Source organism: Halyomorpha halys, unplaced genomic scaffold (genome assembly GCF_000696795.3).
Source record: "Halyomorpha halys isolate HHAL.00 unplaced genomic scaffold, Hhal_1.1 Scaffold420.1, whole genome shotgun sequence".
In the NCBI taxonomy this organism is placed as follows: Eukaryota; Metazoa; Arthropoda; class Insecta; order Hemiptera; family Pentatomidae; genus Halyomorpha; species Halyomorpha halys.
The window spans coordinates 617,070-633,659 of record NW_027107456.1 but is presented as its reverse complement, the minus strand read 5'-3'; the positions used below and the strand labels follow the sequence as shown (position 1 = coordinate 633,659).

At 31.5% G+C, this 16,590-nt stretch overlaps 1 protein-coding gene across 1 annotated transcript in view; it reads right to left on the bottom strand.

The window, feature by feature from the left end:
• Positions 1-16,590, bottom strand: part of LOC136795381 (uncharacterized) — a 678,193-nt gene that overhangs the window by 45,679 nt on the left and 615,924 nt on the right. The window lies entirely within an intron of this gene.

The window sequence follows — 16,590 nt, the reverse complement described above, 5'->3', positions numbered from 1 at the left end:
TTATAAATGTTCTTATTTACCAAAATGAGCAATTTCGTTTTGTAGAACATTTACCATCAGTTAAACAACAAGAAATAATTTAATTTTGATAACAGTGATAAATCGACATGAGTAACTTACAATCGTTATAAAGTTTAGGCGTCTGATACAAAGTTCCAGAAAGATAATTTATTACACACAGCAATGTCTCTCAAAGTGCGGTACACGAAATATCTTCATGATACGGGGCTTTGGCAGGAGCTATTGCATTTTTTTTTATTATTATTTTTGTTGCAGATATAGAAAAATAAAAATTAAGAAATTCGTTACTTGTTAGAGTCGAGTTGAAAAAGAGCCCCTGTTGAAAAAAAACCAAAAACAGTTATTTCCCCATAATTTTTGATTACCCTGATGTAAATTATGTTAAGTCACTAGCCATGATTTCCAAAATGAGTCTGCCATCATAGTTGAGGGGACAAAAAATGGGGCAGTTTTAAAACGTTAAAAAAAAAAAAAAAATTAAATTTTCATTTCGACCATTATATCTTTCAAACTAACTACAACACTGGAAAATCTGATAGAAAATCATTTAAAGTATATTAAATTTTCAAAAATTAAAGCCACTTGAATGTATTATTAAGTAGTTTATGACATTTATCTTTGTAGAAATAGTATTTTTTATGATATTTACCAAAATAAATTCACAAAATGTTGATTTATGGAAGTTCGGACAGAAGTTCATAAACGAAATTCATCGGTGGGACCTGTGCAGAGATTGGCGAAATTATTGGATTGGCGAGAGGCGAATACAATTTTATTCGAATAAAAATACTACTAAACAATCCGAATAATTTTGTATTCGAATATTTGAAATATTATTTCTATCGAATACAAAATTAGTTAAATATAATATTATTCGAACAAATATTTAATCAAATAAAAATTATTTATTTTTTTTTATTCGCTTATTTTTTTACAATTTTCGATTTATAATGTATGGGGGTCCCATTACACAGTTTCAGACGAGTAGAAAATGCTATCGATTTATATTAACCTTTTTTATATCTAACATATAAGGGTCCTCTTATACGTTTCTTACGAGGCAGATTATGAAAATGCTATGATTTTATGATCACGTATCGATTTATTTTAACTTTTCTTATTTCTAACATATTAGGGTCCATTTATATGTTTTGGGATACGCAGAATATGAAAATGCTATCAATTTTATGATCACATATCGATTTATTTTAACATTTCAGATATATTAGGGTCCCTTTATATGTTTTAAGAGTTGTAGAAGATGATAATGCAATCGATTTTATGATGGCACGCTTGTGTATGAATTTGTTATAAATTCTCTGATTTCAAAAATATTAGGGTCCTTATGTATGTTTTACTAGATGGAGAATATGAAAATGCTATCGATTTTATGATCGCGTTTCAATTTATTTTAACTTTTCTGATTAAAAAAAAAATAGGGTGTCTTTGCCTGTTTTAGGAACTGCAGAAAATGAAAATTCTATCTATTTTATTTTCTCATGCTTGTGTATTGAATTATTTTAACTTTTCTGATTTCTAACATATTAGGGTCCATTTATATTATAATAATATTTGTTCAACTTTGGACCGAGGTAGCAGTCACAGGCAGGTTTTGTGCGATATATAATGTGGAAGAACTAGTGTTTGGTAAGTAGGTAAGAATACCGACTGAGCTATAAAACGTATAACGGTGCTCTTCATCTTTTCTTATAAACATTGCACTTAATTCTTTTATTATAAACATAATACGTGAATATTTCCCTGTTTACAATTAAACCGGATTATCTTTTTTATAGTATTTTTATAGGTAATAAATTGATCTCGACCTTTAATTGAGTATACAATATTTTTACGCAAGCAAATTTTTATTCTTTCAGCATAAAAAAAAAAATTAAAAAAGTAAAAATGTTTACGTGCATAAATAGAAAATGATCTTAGATCTATAAAGGATATAGGTCAGATGTAGTTGATAGTGAGTAGTATTTGAATAAAACAGCCCCTGTGTATAATCAAAAACCGATAATAAATACTACAAAGAATTATGTAGATTTAATGGGGATAGTCATACATAGCCTTCCACTTGTTAGTTACAGATGTCGCATAGTAATTGATCAGGACAGTAGATGAAGCATATACCTCACCCAAATTAGCCCTGATGTTGCTAATCCTAGGAGCATTTGCCTAATAGCGTCTAGGGATATAATGGCTTACTTAGTTCCATCCCCGGCTCAACTCGAGCATCTAGCTTTGATATGGTTCAATCCATTTGAGCTGGACAGGTCCTCAGTTTCAGGTTATATTAAAATATTACTAATTGTAAAGGCACACAAGCATACACTGTCGAACAAAAGTGTATAATCAGCTTAATTGTTAGAGCTTTAATAATACCCTCCTATGTATTAGCAGATTTACTTGGGATGCCAGGATAATCGCTGAAGGCTATTATCCAAAATAAGTTAATTAATTGATTATAAATTGAGTCCTAAAAAACTATTACTATAATTGGATTCCTTTCCAAAGGCTGTTTGTGTGTTTACCAGTTTACCAATTAAATACCTTTATGTTTATAAAATGTTCTTACCATTAATTATATAGGATAATAAAGAGTGGTATATTAGGTTATATACTAGTATATAAACTACATAAAGAAACTAAGTATTTATTTACAATTTGTTATTGTGATTAAAATGGTTCAAATGATTCAGGTAAAGGTTGCCATAAAATATAAATTATTACATGATTACTTATTAGTTAATTTATCCTTATAGTTGCTGATGCCGTGGGATGTAGTGCCGTAGGTGTCTTCTGTTTCATAAGGGATGTCCAGGTCTGGTGGCCCTACTCACGACTTCGTCTGGTCGAAGTGCATCCTGACTGTGGTGGTGCTTCCCCGTCCAAGCCTTCCTGTTGAGTGTCTCTCTCTGCTCTTCTAAATTCCCTCTCTGTATTTTCTCCCACTTCTCTTTTGGGGCGTTACCTTATTTTTAAATCTCTTCTCTGATTGGTTATCGAAGTCCGAAGACTCCCGAGGCAGGCGTCCCCCTCCTCAGGGCCGAGGATGTGTAGAAAAAGTTTGTCTTGTCCAGGAAGGGCCTGCACCTAGTTAATTTGATTCTGGTCCCTCGTCCCAAACTATCATTTTTGTTAGAACACTTAAAGGTTAGCCAATCTAATTTTCTCAGGGGCCTCTGGTAATGTGACAAACTTAATACAGATGTTTTCACATCCGAGGATGCTAAAAGCTTCCCAGAAGGATACCCTGACCAGGTATAGGGGCAGATGACGAAACACCTTAATAATACCCCGGATTATCAATACATAGCAACCCCACTTATTCCTGTAGAACAGATCCGTTACTTAGGACTACATCTCGACAAACGACTGACATGGAATCCTCATACAAGACTGAAAAGACAGGAAACTGCTCATCAACTATTACAACATTTACTAGACAAACCAATCCATTACAAAAGACTGATCTACATGACTATTATAAGGCCTATCTGGACATACGGAGTTGAGTGGGGCTCTACTAAACCATCAAATTCCTCCCGAATCCAATCCTTACAGTCCAAAATCCATCGTAAAATCCTTAACGCTCCTTACTTTGTCACAAATCAAGTCATCCATCATGATCTCAATGTCCCATATGTTGCCGATTTGGCCAAAATCAGATACCATACCTTCCATGGAAAACTTTCCAACCACCCAAAATCACTTGTTTCTAACCTGGCTTCTCCTTCATTACCTAATAATCCTCCTAGGCGTCTGAAAAGAAGATGGCCTCGGATCTTCTCTTCTAGAAATGTTATTGGAGTTCTATCAATGGGTAGATTCTCCACATTTTTAATAGAAATAAATATTATTATTTATATCTCAAAAAACCGAACTAGAAAAAAAATTAATACCAAATTTCATTGACAATAAATTAGTAAGAGGTCATCTTTCTAGAAAGTTTGAAGAAGAAGAAATCATTTTTAAAGTTAGTAGAAAAAAGAAAAAACACAAACGTTAAACAATGAGTTATAAATCTCTTCTTTTGCTTGTGATATACTTAATAAATATCAATGTTTATAGTTTTTATAACTTTTAGTTATATTTGAGTTTAACTTTATAACTAAAAGTTCATCCAACACACCCAAATAGAATGAAATTTTAATGTACTAAAATGCTAACGACGTTTTAAATTAAGTCATTTTTTTTTCATCCAAACTTTTCGGAAATGCATATTCATATTTAAAAGAGGTCTAAAACCGATAATAGTTAATAGAGAAGTTTGCCCCTACAAATATATAAATAAACGATTATATTTCAAAGTTTCTCTTCGGCTACTGAAGTTTTGAGTGCATTAAAGCCGACTGCTAAGCCACTTGCATATTCATCGTGTGCTAATTCCAGGGATATTGGAAGTTGAAGGAGAGAAGAGCTATCGGCAGGGGAAATTTAATGGGTTCTGGGTATAAGAAGCGATTCCTATCTCAGCCGTTCGAGTTCTTAAAAATATTAATAAATCAAATGTACTGTTTGGATTTCGGATATTTTTGATTTTAACAATCCTACTGTTAAGCTTAGATTTTAGAAACTCCTAACTACATGTATTTGCTATATGAATTTCTAGGGGCACAAACTTTGGGACATTAAAAAAAAAAATATTGAGCCCAGGTAGAGAGAAAGGGCTAAAAATAAGGATATTCTTCGTAAAGTTAATATTAAAAACTTGAGGATTGAAGCTCATTGGTTAAAATAGAATTGGACAGGACAAGATGGTCCTGGAACGGGTTTCATCTAAAGTGTATACAACAGACAAAGAAGTCGAACGCATCTTAAATGGAGAGTCAAAATGATTTAATATGTAGGCGATAACTGGTGGCTTGTTGCTAGAGATAGAACTATATTTAGTTTTTTTTTATTTATTTAATGTGATTTACAATTGTACAAATAAAAAGTTCAAAAAGTAAATATGTTGTATGTTTCATTTACACTTGAAAATCTTGGGAAGGAACCACCCATTGTTGGTACTTCAAGCATTAATTTAAATTAGAAGGTCCGGTTGCCATCTTCTTTTCAGAAACCTCGGAGGATTATCAGGGATCGTTAGGGATGGGAGATTAAGAACTAATAGGTTAGGATAAGTAAGGAGTTAATAGGACCTAATACTATACTACCTTGAGGAACACCGGCGGACTGAGAAAAGAGAGATGAGTAGGCTAGGTTATGATTTACTTTAAAGGTCCATCAGAGAGTTAGGAGCGGATTATAAGGAAAAATGTGGGGGTAGGAATTGAATAAGTTTATAGAGCAGACCTGGATGCCAGACTCGATCAAAAGCTTGTTCAACATCGAGGAAGACTCCCGTGCAGTACATTCCGCGCTCCAATGTGGATGATATGACACCAACCACTCGATGAGTCTGTTGTATGGTAGAATGGGATGTTCTAAATCCAAACTGGTGGTCAGGAATAACATGATATATATTTAGTTTAAATTTTGTTCTTTTTTGGCCGCAACCCTGACCATCTTCTTCAATTTTTAAGTCACTAAACAAAAACAAATAAGCTTATTATTATTATTTGACCGGCCTCATCAGATTTTCGGGTCAAATGGTTTGCCTTTCAAGAATAAAAATCAAATCTAAGGCAAGCAAATTAAAGCTAGTTAAATTATTTTTCTCATGAGTCACGGCATCACAGAAAGCCCATACAGCTACTTCTCAAATATAGATGATCAGGCATTACCAATACGGGGTATAAAAAAACTAATCCAAGGTTGAAGGTAAATTACCTTATAACTTAATACGACTGATTTTCTTCAGTTCTAGCTGATCTTAATATCCTATAATATTCTGATCTCACTCAACCATACCTAACCTTCAAAGTATCAGATCTGATAGTGATGCGAAAGCGTTTTTCCTAGTTTTGTGGTTCTAAATATTTTAATGTGATTTTCTTTTTCTTTTTTTAAATATTTATTTATTGCTATTTACAACTGTACATTATAATACATTTAGTAAATCTGATCTAAATTAAATTGGAGTGTTACAGGCGTGTAGAGAAACTACCCATTGGAAGCACTCTAATGACATTTTACATTAGCTGGTCTCGTGGCCATCTTCTTTTCAGGCGTCTCGGAGGATTGTCAGTAATGGAAGAGGATGCAAGATTAGAAACTAGGAGGTTTGAGTGGTTAGAGAGTTTATAATGGAAGGAGTGATATCTGGTTCGGGCTAGATCGGTTGCATAGGGAACATAATGCCATTTCTAGATGAACAAAATTCGCATAAATTACTTTTGAGTTGTGTGTGCGATCTTCTGTTACATTCTGATCCCAAAACCTCTAATTACCTCAGTTTCATTCTAATTATTACAATAATTCCAATTTCATTATATAATTGCTATCTTAGGTGGTTAAGCAGAATGGAAGCTACTGGAAGAACTGAATCGTGACTAACTCCGAAAGTTCTAGCAGAAGTTTTAGTAGAGTTAAGAAAGGTATGTCATTAATTTTATCGATAGATGCTACCTTATTTCCGGAATTTAGTTTTTCCTTATAGTTTTATGTTTTTGAAATTCGACAGAACAATTATATTCAATTATAAATGTTGTTCTATCAATGATCCTGAAAGGACCTTCAGAAAAACTATAAACATAGTGTAAGTTCCACCCTGGAAATTGGAAAAGTATCATCCCTGTGAAGATAAAAATAAATATGTTCATGGGAGGTCATGGGCTTACGACGAAGGATAAGGAAAATGTAAAATAAAAAAAATATAATAAAATGATAAGTTAAATTCGAAAAACAAAGAATTACATGTAAAGTTTATATAATGATAATAAAAGATCATTAATGAGTAAAAACTTTTTAAAAAAAATTTTTATTTAATTATTGATATTTACAACTGTATAAAAAATACAACAAGTAAATTTGATCATAATGACATAATGATATAATACAGGGTGTAGAGAAACTATCCAGTAGTAGAACTCTAAAAATAGTTTACAATACAAGGTCACGAGGCCATCTTCTTTTCAGGCGCCTCGGAGGATTGCCAGTAATGGACGAGGAAGCAAGGTTAGTTTAGAAGCAACTAGTGGGTTTGGGTGGTTAGGGAGTTTATTATGGAAGGAATAATATCGGGTTCGGGCTAGAGCAGTTACATAAGGAACATTTAGGTCTTTATGGATTTGTAACAAAATAAGGAGCATTGAGGATAAAACTTAAAAATAAAAACACACTTAAACAAATAATTTTTACTTTCGAATCAAACTAATTATTCATGGTGGTAAAGGAAATTAAACAATCAATAAATAGCTTTAGAATTGATTTACTAATGGATTCATGTTCTTTAGATTTTCTAATATTAATTTGTTGAGTCCATATGTGTCTTTAACTGATTTGATTTTCATTTAACTAACGTCTCTAACTGAAGAAACAATTTTAAAAAAAACTGATTGCTTCAATTTATTGTAAAAGCAATGGATTAGTTTCTCCCTACTCCAAACGAGACAGAAATACTAAAATAAAATAACAATAAAAATAAATGAAAAAATACCATAAAAATAAATAAAATCTTTCTATATATATATATACATACAGAAGGAAAAAGAAAATAAAGATAATTAAACTACGTACATAAATAAATAAAATAAAATAATAATAAAAATGATAAACATAAATAAATGCAATAAAATAATAATAAAGATAATGATAAAATAAATAAATAAAATAATAACAATTCGCATTTACACTATCGACTTAAGGATCCCTGAGCCCACTCTATCCCCTACGCGTGATGGGTAGAGCAGAGCTAGTTGAGATCCCAGCGCATCCCTCTCACCGCGTCACTTGTAATGAGCCAGTGGAGGCTGAGCAAGTGCAGTAAGTAAAAATGATAAAGGCCAAACGGCAAAGCAGGTGTTTGTGTTATTAGTACACCCAGTCTACTTTCTCTCGTTTCAAATAATATGATTATGAAATAAAATTAAAATACTGGTAAACATTATTAAAAAATTATAATCATGAGAGGTAGTTGACCGTGGGTGACTTATACGAGAATAAGATGGTTGGGGGGTGCGGTCAAATTAAAACTCAAATAAGTTGAAGTAACTTATTTAATTTTGCCAACTTATTCTTCTTTTCTATTCTTTTCTCAATTTTCCTTTCACACGTTATTAGTTATGTTCACCATATATTACTATTTTTGTTTTCAAAATATTTTTTATCTATTCATTTCTTTTGTTAAACTTTACTTATATTTTACCTCTTTATCTATTATTATGGTTACTATTTTATTTCTCTCATTTTAATTTTTATTTCCATAATTTTAATTTTTAAATTATTAATAAACTAATATATTCATATTTCTTTGCATTAAATAACTTCATTTTTATTTTATTTCCTTAATTGTGTTATTTTACCTACTTATTCAATTACCTATGTATACATTTTATTTTCCACTTCTCTCATCACTTTATTTTATTAATTCCATTCTGTACAATTATTTACTTTATGTCATTCTGTTTATATTTCCTTTTTTATTTTCTGTATTTATTTGTTGTTATCTTGTTCCGTTTTTAGCCCTGATGAAGGTTAGATATTCTGGCTGAAACGTTGGTTAAATAAGTTACTTTAACTTGTATTTTTTTTACCGCACCCCCCAACCATCTTCTTGTTAAAAAAAATGTATATAAAACTATTTCTGTTTATATATAAAAGGTTCAAATACATACTATTACTTAAAATTTTGAAGTCAACAGTTTTTTTCTGTTTGCTAAGTTATATGATAATACCTGTCCAGAAACATATATATACAAATTTATAGTTTTTTTTTCATTCTTTTTGTTAATTTTTCATGGAATAATCTGTAGTTAAACACCACTTATATACATTCAAGTGAATTTAATAATGCCTATTTCATACAGAAATAAATAAAAATATATCTCAGCAAAGAAAGATTTTGTCTTGGTAATAATGCGGTCTTCGGCGGGATTGAAGCCAATGAGGAGGGTGTAGCCCGGAGCCGGATAAAACAGAAAGAAGAATGAATCTAATAGAAATAAAAAAAAAAAAAAAAATCTGAAACGAAAAGTTAGTCTTGGATGCTAACTTGGCCGCCCTAAAACTTGGAAGTGTGTTGTGAGTTCTTTTCCTTAGCGGTGGGGTAAAGTTGTGGCCCACTTTGGCCACTATACTCCCAACATTAACGTTTTGAATCTGGCCCTGCTCTAAGCGATAACTCACTCCGGGGTATAAGGGCTGCCACATCTCGGTCACTCTAAAGGGGTCGATCTCTAAGAGATAGAGGCACATTTTTATAGCCACCCTTTCGGCCCATTTCTTCAGAACTTAGCTCTAATGTAATTGTAAATATTTTTAAAAAATACGCTTATTATTTAATTAATCTTAATAATTTAAAATTAAAAAATCTATTAATATATTTAGAGATTAAAAAAACTTTGGCTAAGTTTTAAAGCAAAAATATTACACCAATTTAAATTCAAAACCATGTTTTTTTTTGTTAGAAATCATGCTAAAAAAACAACGTAACAATCGTTAAAGTTTTCATCAGAAAATATTTAACATACGTATTGAATATTACAATTAATAATAATGAATCTATAGAAATTGAAAATAATACCGAAATGCCTATTAAAATTAACCCAATAAGTAAATTGTAAAGCAGGTTAAAAAAGGGTTCCAAAGGGTCTGTGATAAAATGAACTTGTAAAGGTTAATCCACGTCCTTCTGATCCAAAATCACGTGCAATTTTTTTCTTGCAGCAATATTAATTATTTATTATGATTTTAATATGAAATGAAATATTTCTATGAAATTTAATATTTCTAATTTGAATTAATTAGATTAAAATTTCAATTAATATAACTCTGGAATTTTATTTGCATTATGAACGTTTATACCACTCATAAATTATATGAACGTTTATAGCACTCATAAATCATTAGCTGTGACTATAAATCATGGTCTGATCTCACATTGCCGTCTATTAGTGAATTTTTTTAGCGGGTCACTGAAGAGGATTTATGGGTGTGATTTTGGTGGGTTGGCTTTGTTGTTTTGTTGTTTTGTTTTTTTATGCGTTGGTGTCATTGTTTGGGCAGGAATGTGATAGATAACAGGATTTATTTGCCACTTTTGTATTTGATGTTTATTTCGTTTTTGATTTTAATTTTAAACTTTGTGTTGACCCTATTTTTTTTTTTTCTTTGTTATTATTTCATTTGTGTGTACTTTATTTGTGTCCACTTGCGTACTTGTATGTCTGCTGTTTGAGATTGTAATTTTTTGTCTTTTTTCGGTATCGATGGTTTCTGTTTTTCTCTTTATTTTTTTTTGGTAATATAAATTTATTCCATTGTTTTTTGTTTTTACTTGCGTTATGTTGTTTTATCACTTTTTTTTTTTTAATTTATATTGTTTTTGTTATTTTTTTTATGTGTGGCTCCTCGTTTTGTCAGGTTGTTTTTTTCCTTTTTATAGTTATCTTTCTTTTGTTGTTGTTTTATTCGTTGTTGTTTTATTGTCTGTTTCGCTTTTATGTGTACTTTTTTTTTCCCTCTACTTTTTCCTTTTTCATTGATTTTCGGTCTTTTTTTCATCTTTCTGTTTTTTGATTCATTTTTTTTTTGTTTTCTTTTTTTTTTCCTCCTTTTTCATTCTTTTTTAGTTTTTTGTTTTACCCGTTTTTTTTTTTTGCTCTCTGGATTTGTTCTTCCTCGATCCTCTTCAGTGACCCGCTAAACAAATTCACTATTAGACGGCAATGTGAGATCAGACCATGATTTATAGTCACAGCTAATGATTTATGAGTGCTATAAACGTTCATATAATTTATGTGTGGTATAAACGTTCATAATGCAAATAAAATTCCAGAGTTATATTAATTGAAATTTTAATCTAATTAATTCAAAATAGAAATATTAAATTTCATAGAAATATTTCATTTCATATTAAAATCATAATAAATAATTAATATTGCTGCAAGAAAAAAATTGCACGTGATTTTGGTTCAGAAGGACGTGGATTAACCGTTACAAGTTCATTTTATCACAGACCCTTTGGAACCCTTTTTAACCTGCTTTACTTGGTGGAAGGAGTATAATGAAGGGATATGCTGACAGAGAAAGTGAAGCCGGTGGGCTATATATGCCTCCCAGGGGCGTGGCAGAGGAGTAGGGGAAGAGTACGAGCCAATGAATGTCTGTTTAGATTACAATGGCGGTCGTATCCATATAACTAAACGTAAACATTCAATCCGCGGACGTGATCAATTTAGGTTCATTTTTGCTTTAAAGGAGAGCAGCCACACCCTGCTTTGGAAATTCAGTTTATGAAGCTATGAATAGAAAATGCAAATGAAACTTTTTTTCCTGAGGATGGCAAGGAAATTCACATCAAATTTACCTTCACCGTAAGTAATTTCATATTTAAAAACTTTTATTTCACTGAGCTCAGGTATAGATTAGAGTGTCCCAGAGGGATAAATGAATGTCGGATTTCACATAAAACCACACACTATAGAACTATGTGGCTGCTAGGCCTAAATAGAAAATATTCAAATAGACCTAAATAGAAATACTTACAATAACTACAGACCCTCAAGATTTATAGAGTAGTTCGTAATGAAACCTGACTATCATGCGGTCAGACTGCATTATACTACATAGGAAATTCAGAGCGGTAAGACTCATTAAAATACAGCCTTCTGGAATCTGCTAGAATAGAACACAAGACTTCATTGAATTCCTTTCGAACAAAAGGAGCAAAACCAAGGTATAAGCTGGAGGTTTCCTTTGGGTACTTTGAGGTTGACAATTAGGACCAGCAGGCCCAATTACCAGACTTGTTAGCTCCCCTATTACCTGTACCAGTACACATAATACACCCATACATGATATTTCTATCATGAATGTTTCAGATCTCTAGGGCTTGTGTGCCCCCATAATTAGCCCGAGTATCTTGAAATACTTAATTTTTCTTATGAGTTTTCTTTATTTTTTTAATAAAAAGTTTAATATTACTTACAGCTATGGACATTACAAAACTATTACAGACAATTTTTGGTCACGCTCAAACTATTAGAATGCGTCTTTAAAAGCTGGTTTCCGGGTAGTAACACTAATTAAATGCGCATAAAATGTAAAAAAGCTTTGAGAATAAAAATTTACATAAAACATGGCTTTTAGTAAGTTAAAATCTATAGGAAAAGATATTTTTAAAAATCATATAAAGTATTTATTATTATTGGCGCGTCAGACTGTGGCGTTCTAAATGCGCAATGTATTTCCTATGTACATTGCTCGTTTCGTGACGTGGTTTTCATAGGGTGGGTTCGTCACTCCCACGCCTATTTTTGTGAGTGCCACCCATGGCTAGCGGGCCTCACAAATGCCCGTGTTAGGCTGCGAAGGAGTATTGTATAATTATATGCTTGAAAAAATCCCGGATAGGGCCGGGGACTCGAACTCACAAGCTTTAGATTGGCAGATAGGCGCGCTACCACGCTGTTACCATCACCCCCATATAAATTATTTTTTATTTATTGACATTTACAACTGTATATAAAATGCAGCAAGCAAATTTGATGTAAAATCATAATGATGTGATACAGCATGTAGAGAAACTACCCAGTAGTAGAACTCTAAAAACATTTTACAATACAAGGCCATCTTCTTTTCAGGCGCCTCGGAGGATTACCAGGAATGGAAGAGGAAGCAAGGTAAGAAACTGTGGTTGATTGGGTGATTAGGGAGTTTATAATGGAAGGAATGATATCGGGTTCAGGCTAGACCGGTTACATAAGGAACATTTAGGTCTTTATGGATGGTTTTATTAGTAACGAAATATCGCATATATATAATATCGCATTGATGATTTTACGAAGGATTTTGGATTGTAAGGATTGGATACGAGAGAAATTCCAAGGTTTAATGGAGCCCCTAAGTTCAACTCCGTATGTCCAAATGGGCCTTATTATTGACATGTAGATCAGTCTTTTGCAATGAGTTGAAAGATTAGACCGTTTTTCTAGTAAGTGCTGTAATAGTCGGAATCTGCGTGCAGTTTCCTGTCTTTTCAGTCGTGTGTGAGGATTCTAAGTTAGTCGTTTGTCAAGGTGTTGTCCAAGATAACGAATCTGTTCTACAGAGGTAGGAGCCACATTATTATAGTATACTATAGGGCAGTCGGCAAGTTTACGACGAAGAGTAAACATGATTTGATGGGATTTGTTGGGATATATTTTTATCCTCCAATTTCGACACCATTCATCGAGGGTTGTGATATGGGACTGAAGAGTTTGGGATGCAATCAAAGGGTTAACTGTGAGGACACATGTGTCATCAGCATGTGTAGTAAGGATAGTGTTAGGAGTTGTTGGGATGTCAGCTGTATAGACGGTGTAGAGGATGGGACCGTGGATACTACCTTGAGGAACTTCAGTGGATTGAAAATAGAGGGATGAATAGGAACCATTGTGACTTACTTGGAATAATCTATTAGTAAGAAAGGAACGGATGATGAGAAAATATGTAGGAGGTAGGAATTTACGGAGTTTGTAAAGCAGTCCCGGGTGCCAGACTCCATCAAAAGCCTGCTCTATTTCGAAAAAGATTCCCGCGCAGTACATTACGCGCTCCAAAGAAGACGAGACACCGCACGATGACATTGCTGGATAGTGGAGTGAGATGTTCGGAATACACTGGTCATCTGGGATTATATGATTGGAATCTAGTATGGGGTATAGGCGTTTCAAAATAAGTTTTTCGAGGATTTTTCTCATGATCGGTAATTAAGAGATAGGACGGTAAGAGGATGAGTGTTCTGGCGGCTTTTGGGGTTCGGGGATCATTTTGATTAAAGATAGTTTATAAAGTATTTAATTCATTTTAATAAAAAATCATCCAATCAAACCAATAAAAGTATAAGTCTGAACAAAGATTGTGTAAAAGGAAAATGGAAAAAGTGACAAATTCTTTTGCTGGATTTTAAAATACAAGGTAGTTGAAAATTTGCTTCTAATTTTAGTTTTAAAAAATTATAAATTTTGTCGAATTATGAAAAAGTATTTTAACTTAAATAATTTTAAGAATGATATATTTTTAAAACGAAATTTGTGTATAATATTTATTTATATTTTTTAGACATAGACATACACTCCAAAAAAAAAACAAAAAACTAACTAAATAATAGCAGAAAACAAAGTGTTCCATGTGTTGATTGCATGAGACTGCCTTTTATAGTCTAGTCACACAACACTAGTGGAATTGTGTTTGTGAATGATCAAAGAATTAGAGCTAAAACGTTACAAATATATTATATATAGTTTTCCATTATATATACCTCTGTCCAAATTCAGTAGAGTAACATCTCGTGATTGGTTATTTTGAGATATGCATGTAATTTTTGCAGTAAGAGTAAGGTTTATATATTAAAACACAAAATCATAGTTGCAAATATGTCATAAGATCTAACTAAAAAATATATTTCGAGAGATTACAGTTTTAGGTTAAGATCTATACCCTTATTGCTAAGATAATAACCATGTTTTAGGCATAGTAATAGCATGTTATCAATTTCATGAAACAGGGACACTTCGTACTTTCCCTATACTATTGGGGTTACCGGTTCGAATCCGGCCTGGGGCGTTGAATTTTTTCATTGAGTGGCGGTCCCACAAAATGCAAAACTTTGACCTCTAACCATTAGTTAGGATAATATAGGGCTTCAATGGAAGTCTTGGCCGAAAAAAAAGGTAATAACCATTTTTTGAGATGTTACTCTGCGAAATGTAATGGAAAAGTGTTTATTGTTATATCCTTTTTAATTGAAAATCGTGGATGTAATATGTCTCATTTGATATTCTCCAATCATTTTGAGAGATAACTATAAAATAAAAAGTGAATTTTAAATTACAATAATTTTTTCAAACATATTTTATAAAAGACCAAAGGACATGCAAACAAGGAGATATTTTTTTAATTCGGTGAAATTTTAATACCTATAATCTGGTAAAAATATTCCTTGGAGTTATCTGGATGCAAACCGACAAACCTGTAAAAATATTTTGTTTGACTTTTTTTTTTAGTGCTTTCACTTTTTTTATTCATGTTAGTTAGAGGTAGTTAACTTGCAAACTACTCTAATATATTTATATATTTTTTATTTGAAAAGTACATTTAATTTCTATCTTCTTGGATTATTGATTCCATACAGAGACAAAAATAAATGATTTGATGCTTTGAGATTATATGAACGTTTCGAAACAAGTTATTGTTTTATTTGAAGCAAATGTGTCCGTCTATAGCTTCGCAACCATGTTTTGTGCGAACTGCTCAACTGATTTTTAAGTTTGATGGCTCAAATCACACAGTAATAACTTGTGAAAATTATTGAGCAATTTGAACTTGAATGCTGAAAAAATATTTTATTATATTTTATAACCTCCTATAGATATGTTTGGGTGTGGAAGGCATCAGACTTCTAAAGAAGGTTTCATTATTATACATATGTAATAGCATTCCTTTCCTTAACACGGATGGAGATATTCCGTTGTATTTTTTAAAAAATTGATTATTTTTATTTTTTAGTACATGTTTCTTCAACATCTCTCCCATTATAGTGGAAAACGGTTCCGTTAAAAATTAAAAGGTGTGGAGCAGTAGTTGTTCAACAAGAATAATTTCTTAAAAAAATATGTAGCATATTGGTAAAGTATGGTGGATTTTTTGACGATAATATAAATAAATACAAATAACTATTGTTTTAATCTAAATGGGAGAAATGCGTTTTTATTTATTTTTTGTTTTATCCTTCTTGTTATAAAAATACAGAATTTTTTTTCATTCCTGCTTAATGTTGTATGGTGTAGATGTTTTTCCTTCTAAATTTATTTCAGTTAATTCGTCGAAAACAGATTCAATGTTAAAATAATCCGCATTGAACATAATTAAATTTCTGAAAAACATATGTAGCATATTGGTAAAGTATGGTGAATTTTTTGACGATAATATAAATAAATACAAACAACTATTGTTTGTCTTGCTATCTTAATGGGAGAAATGGGTTTTTATTTATTTTTTGTTTTTTCCTTCTTGTTATAAAAATACAGCATTTTTTTTTCATTCCTGCTTAATGTTGTATGATGTAGATTTTTTCCTTCTAAATTTAGCTCAGTTAATTCCTCGGAAACGGATTCTATGTTGAAATAATCCGCATTGAACATAATTAAATACATGTAATATATGTTTTGTACATTTTTTCATGAAATGTTTTAATGAATTTCATGAAGATCTGGCGGTTCAGTTGAAGCGGAAAAATGTTGACAAAAAAAAAATTGAAAAGAACGTAATGTAATCTTTCCTTTGTTTTACAGAATCTGTTTATGATATTTACTTATTCAAATATTGTATTAAAACAGAAAGTAAAGTAAAAAAAAGTATGAATTATATATTTTTTCTGATGAAGTAAGATATTTTTAATTCAGTAAAAGTAATGAAAAAAAAGGTACTCGTTACTAATTAGTTGTGTTTTTTTACTTAAATTATATATATATA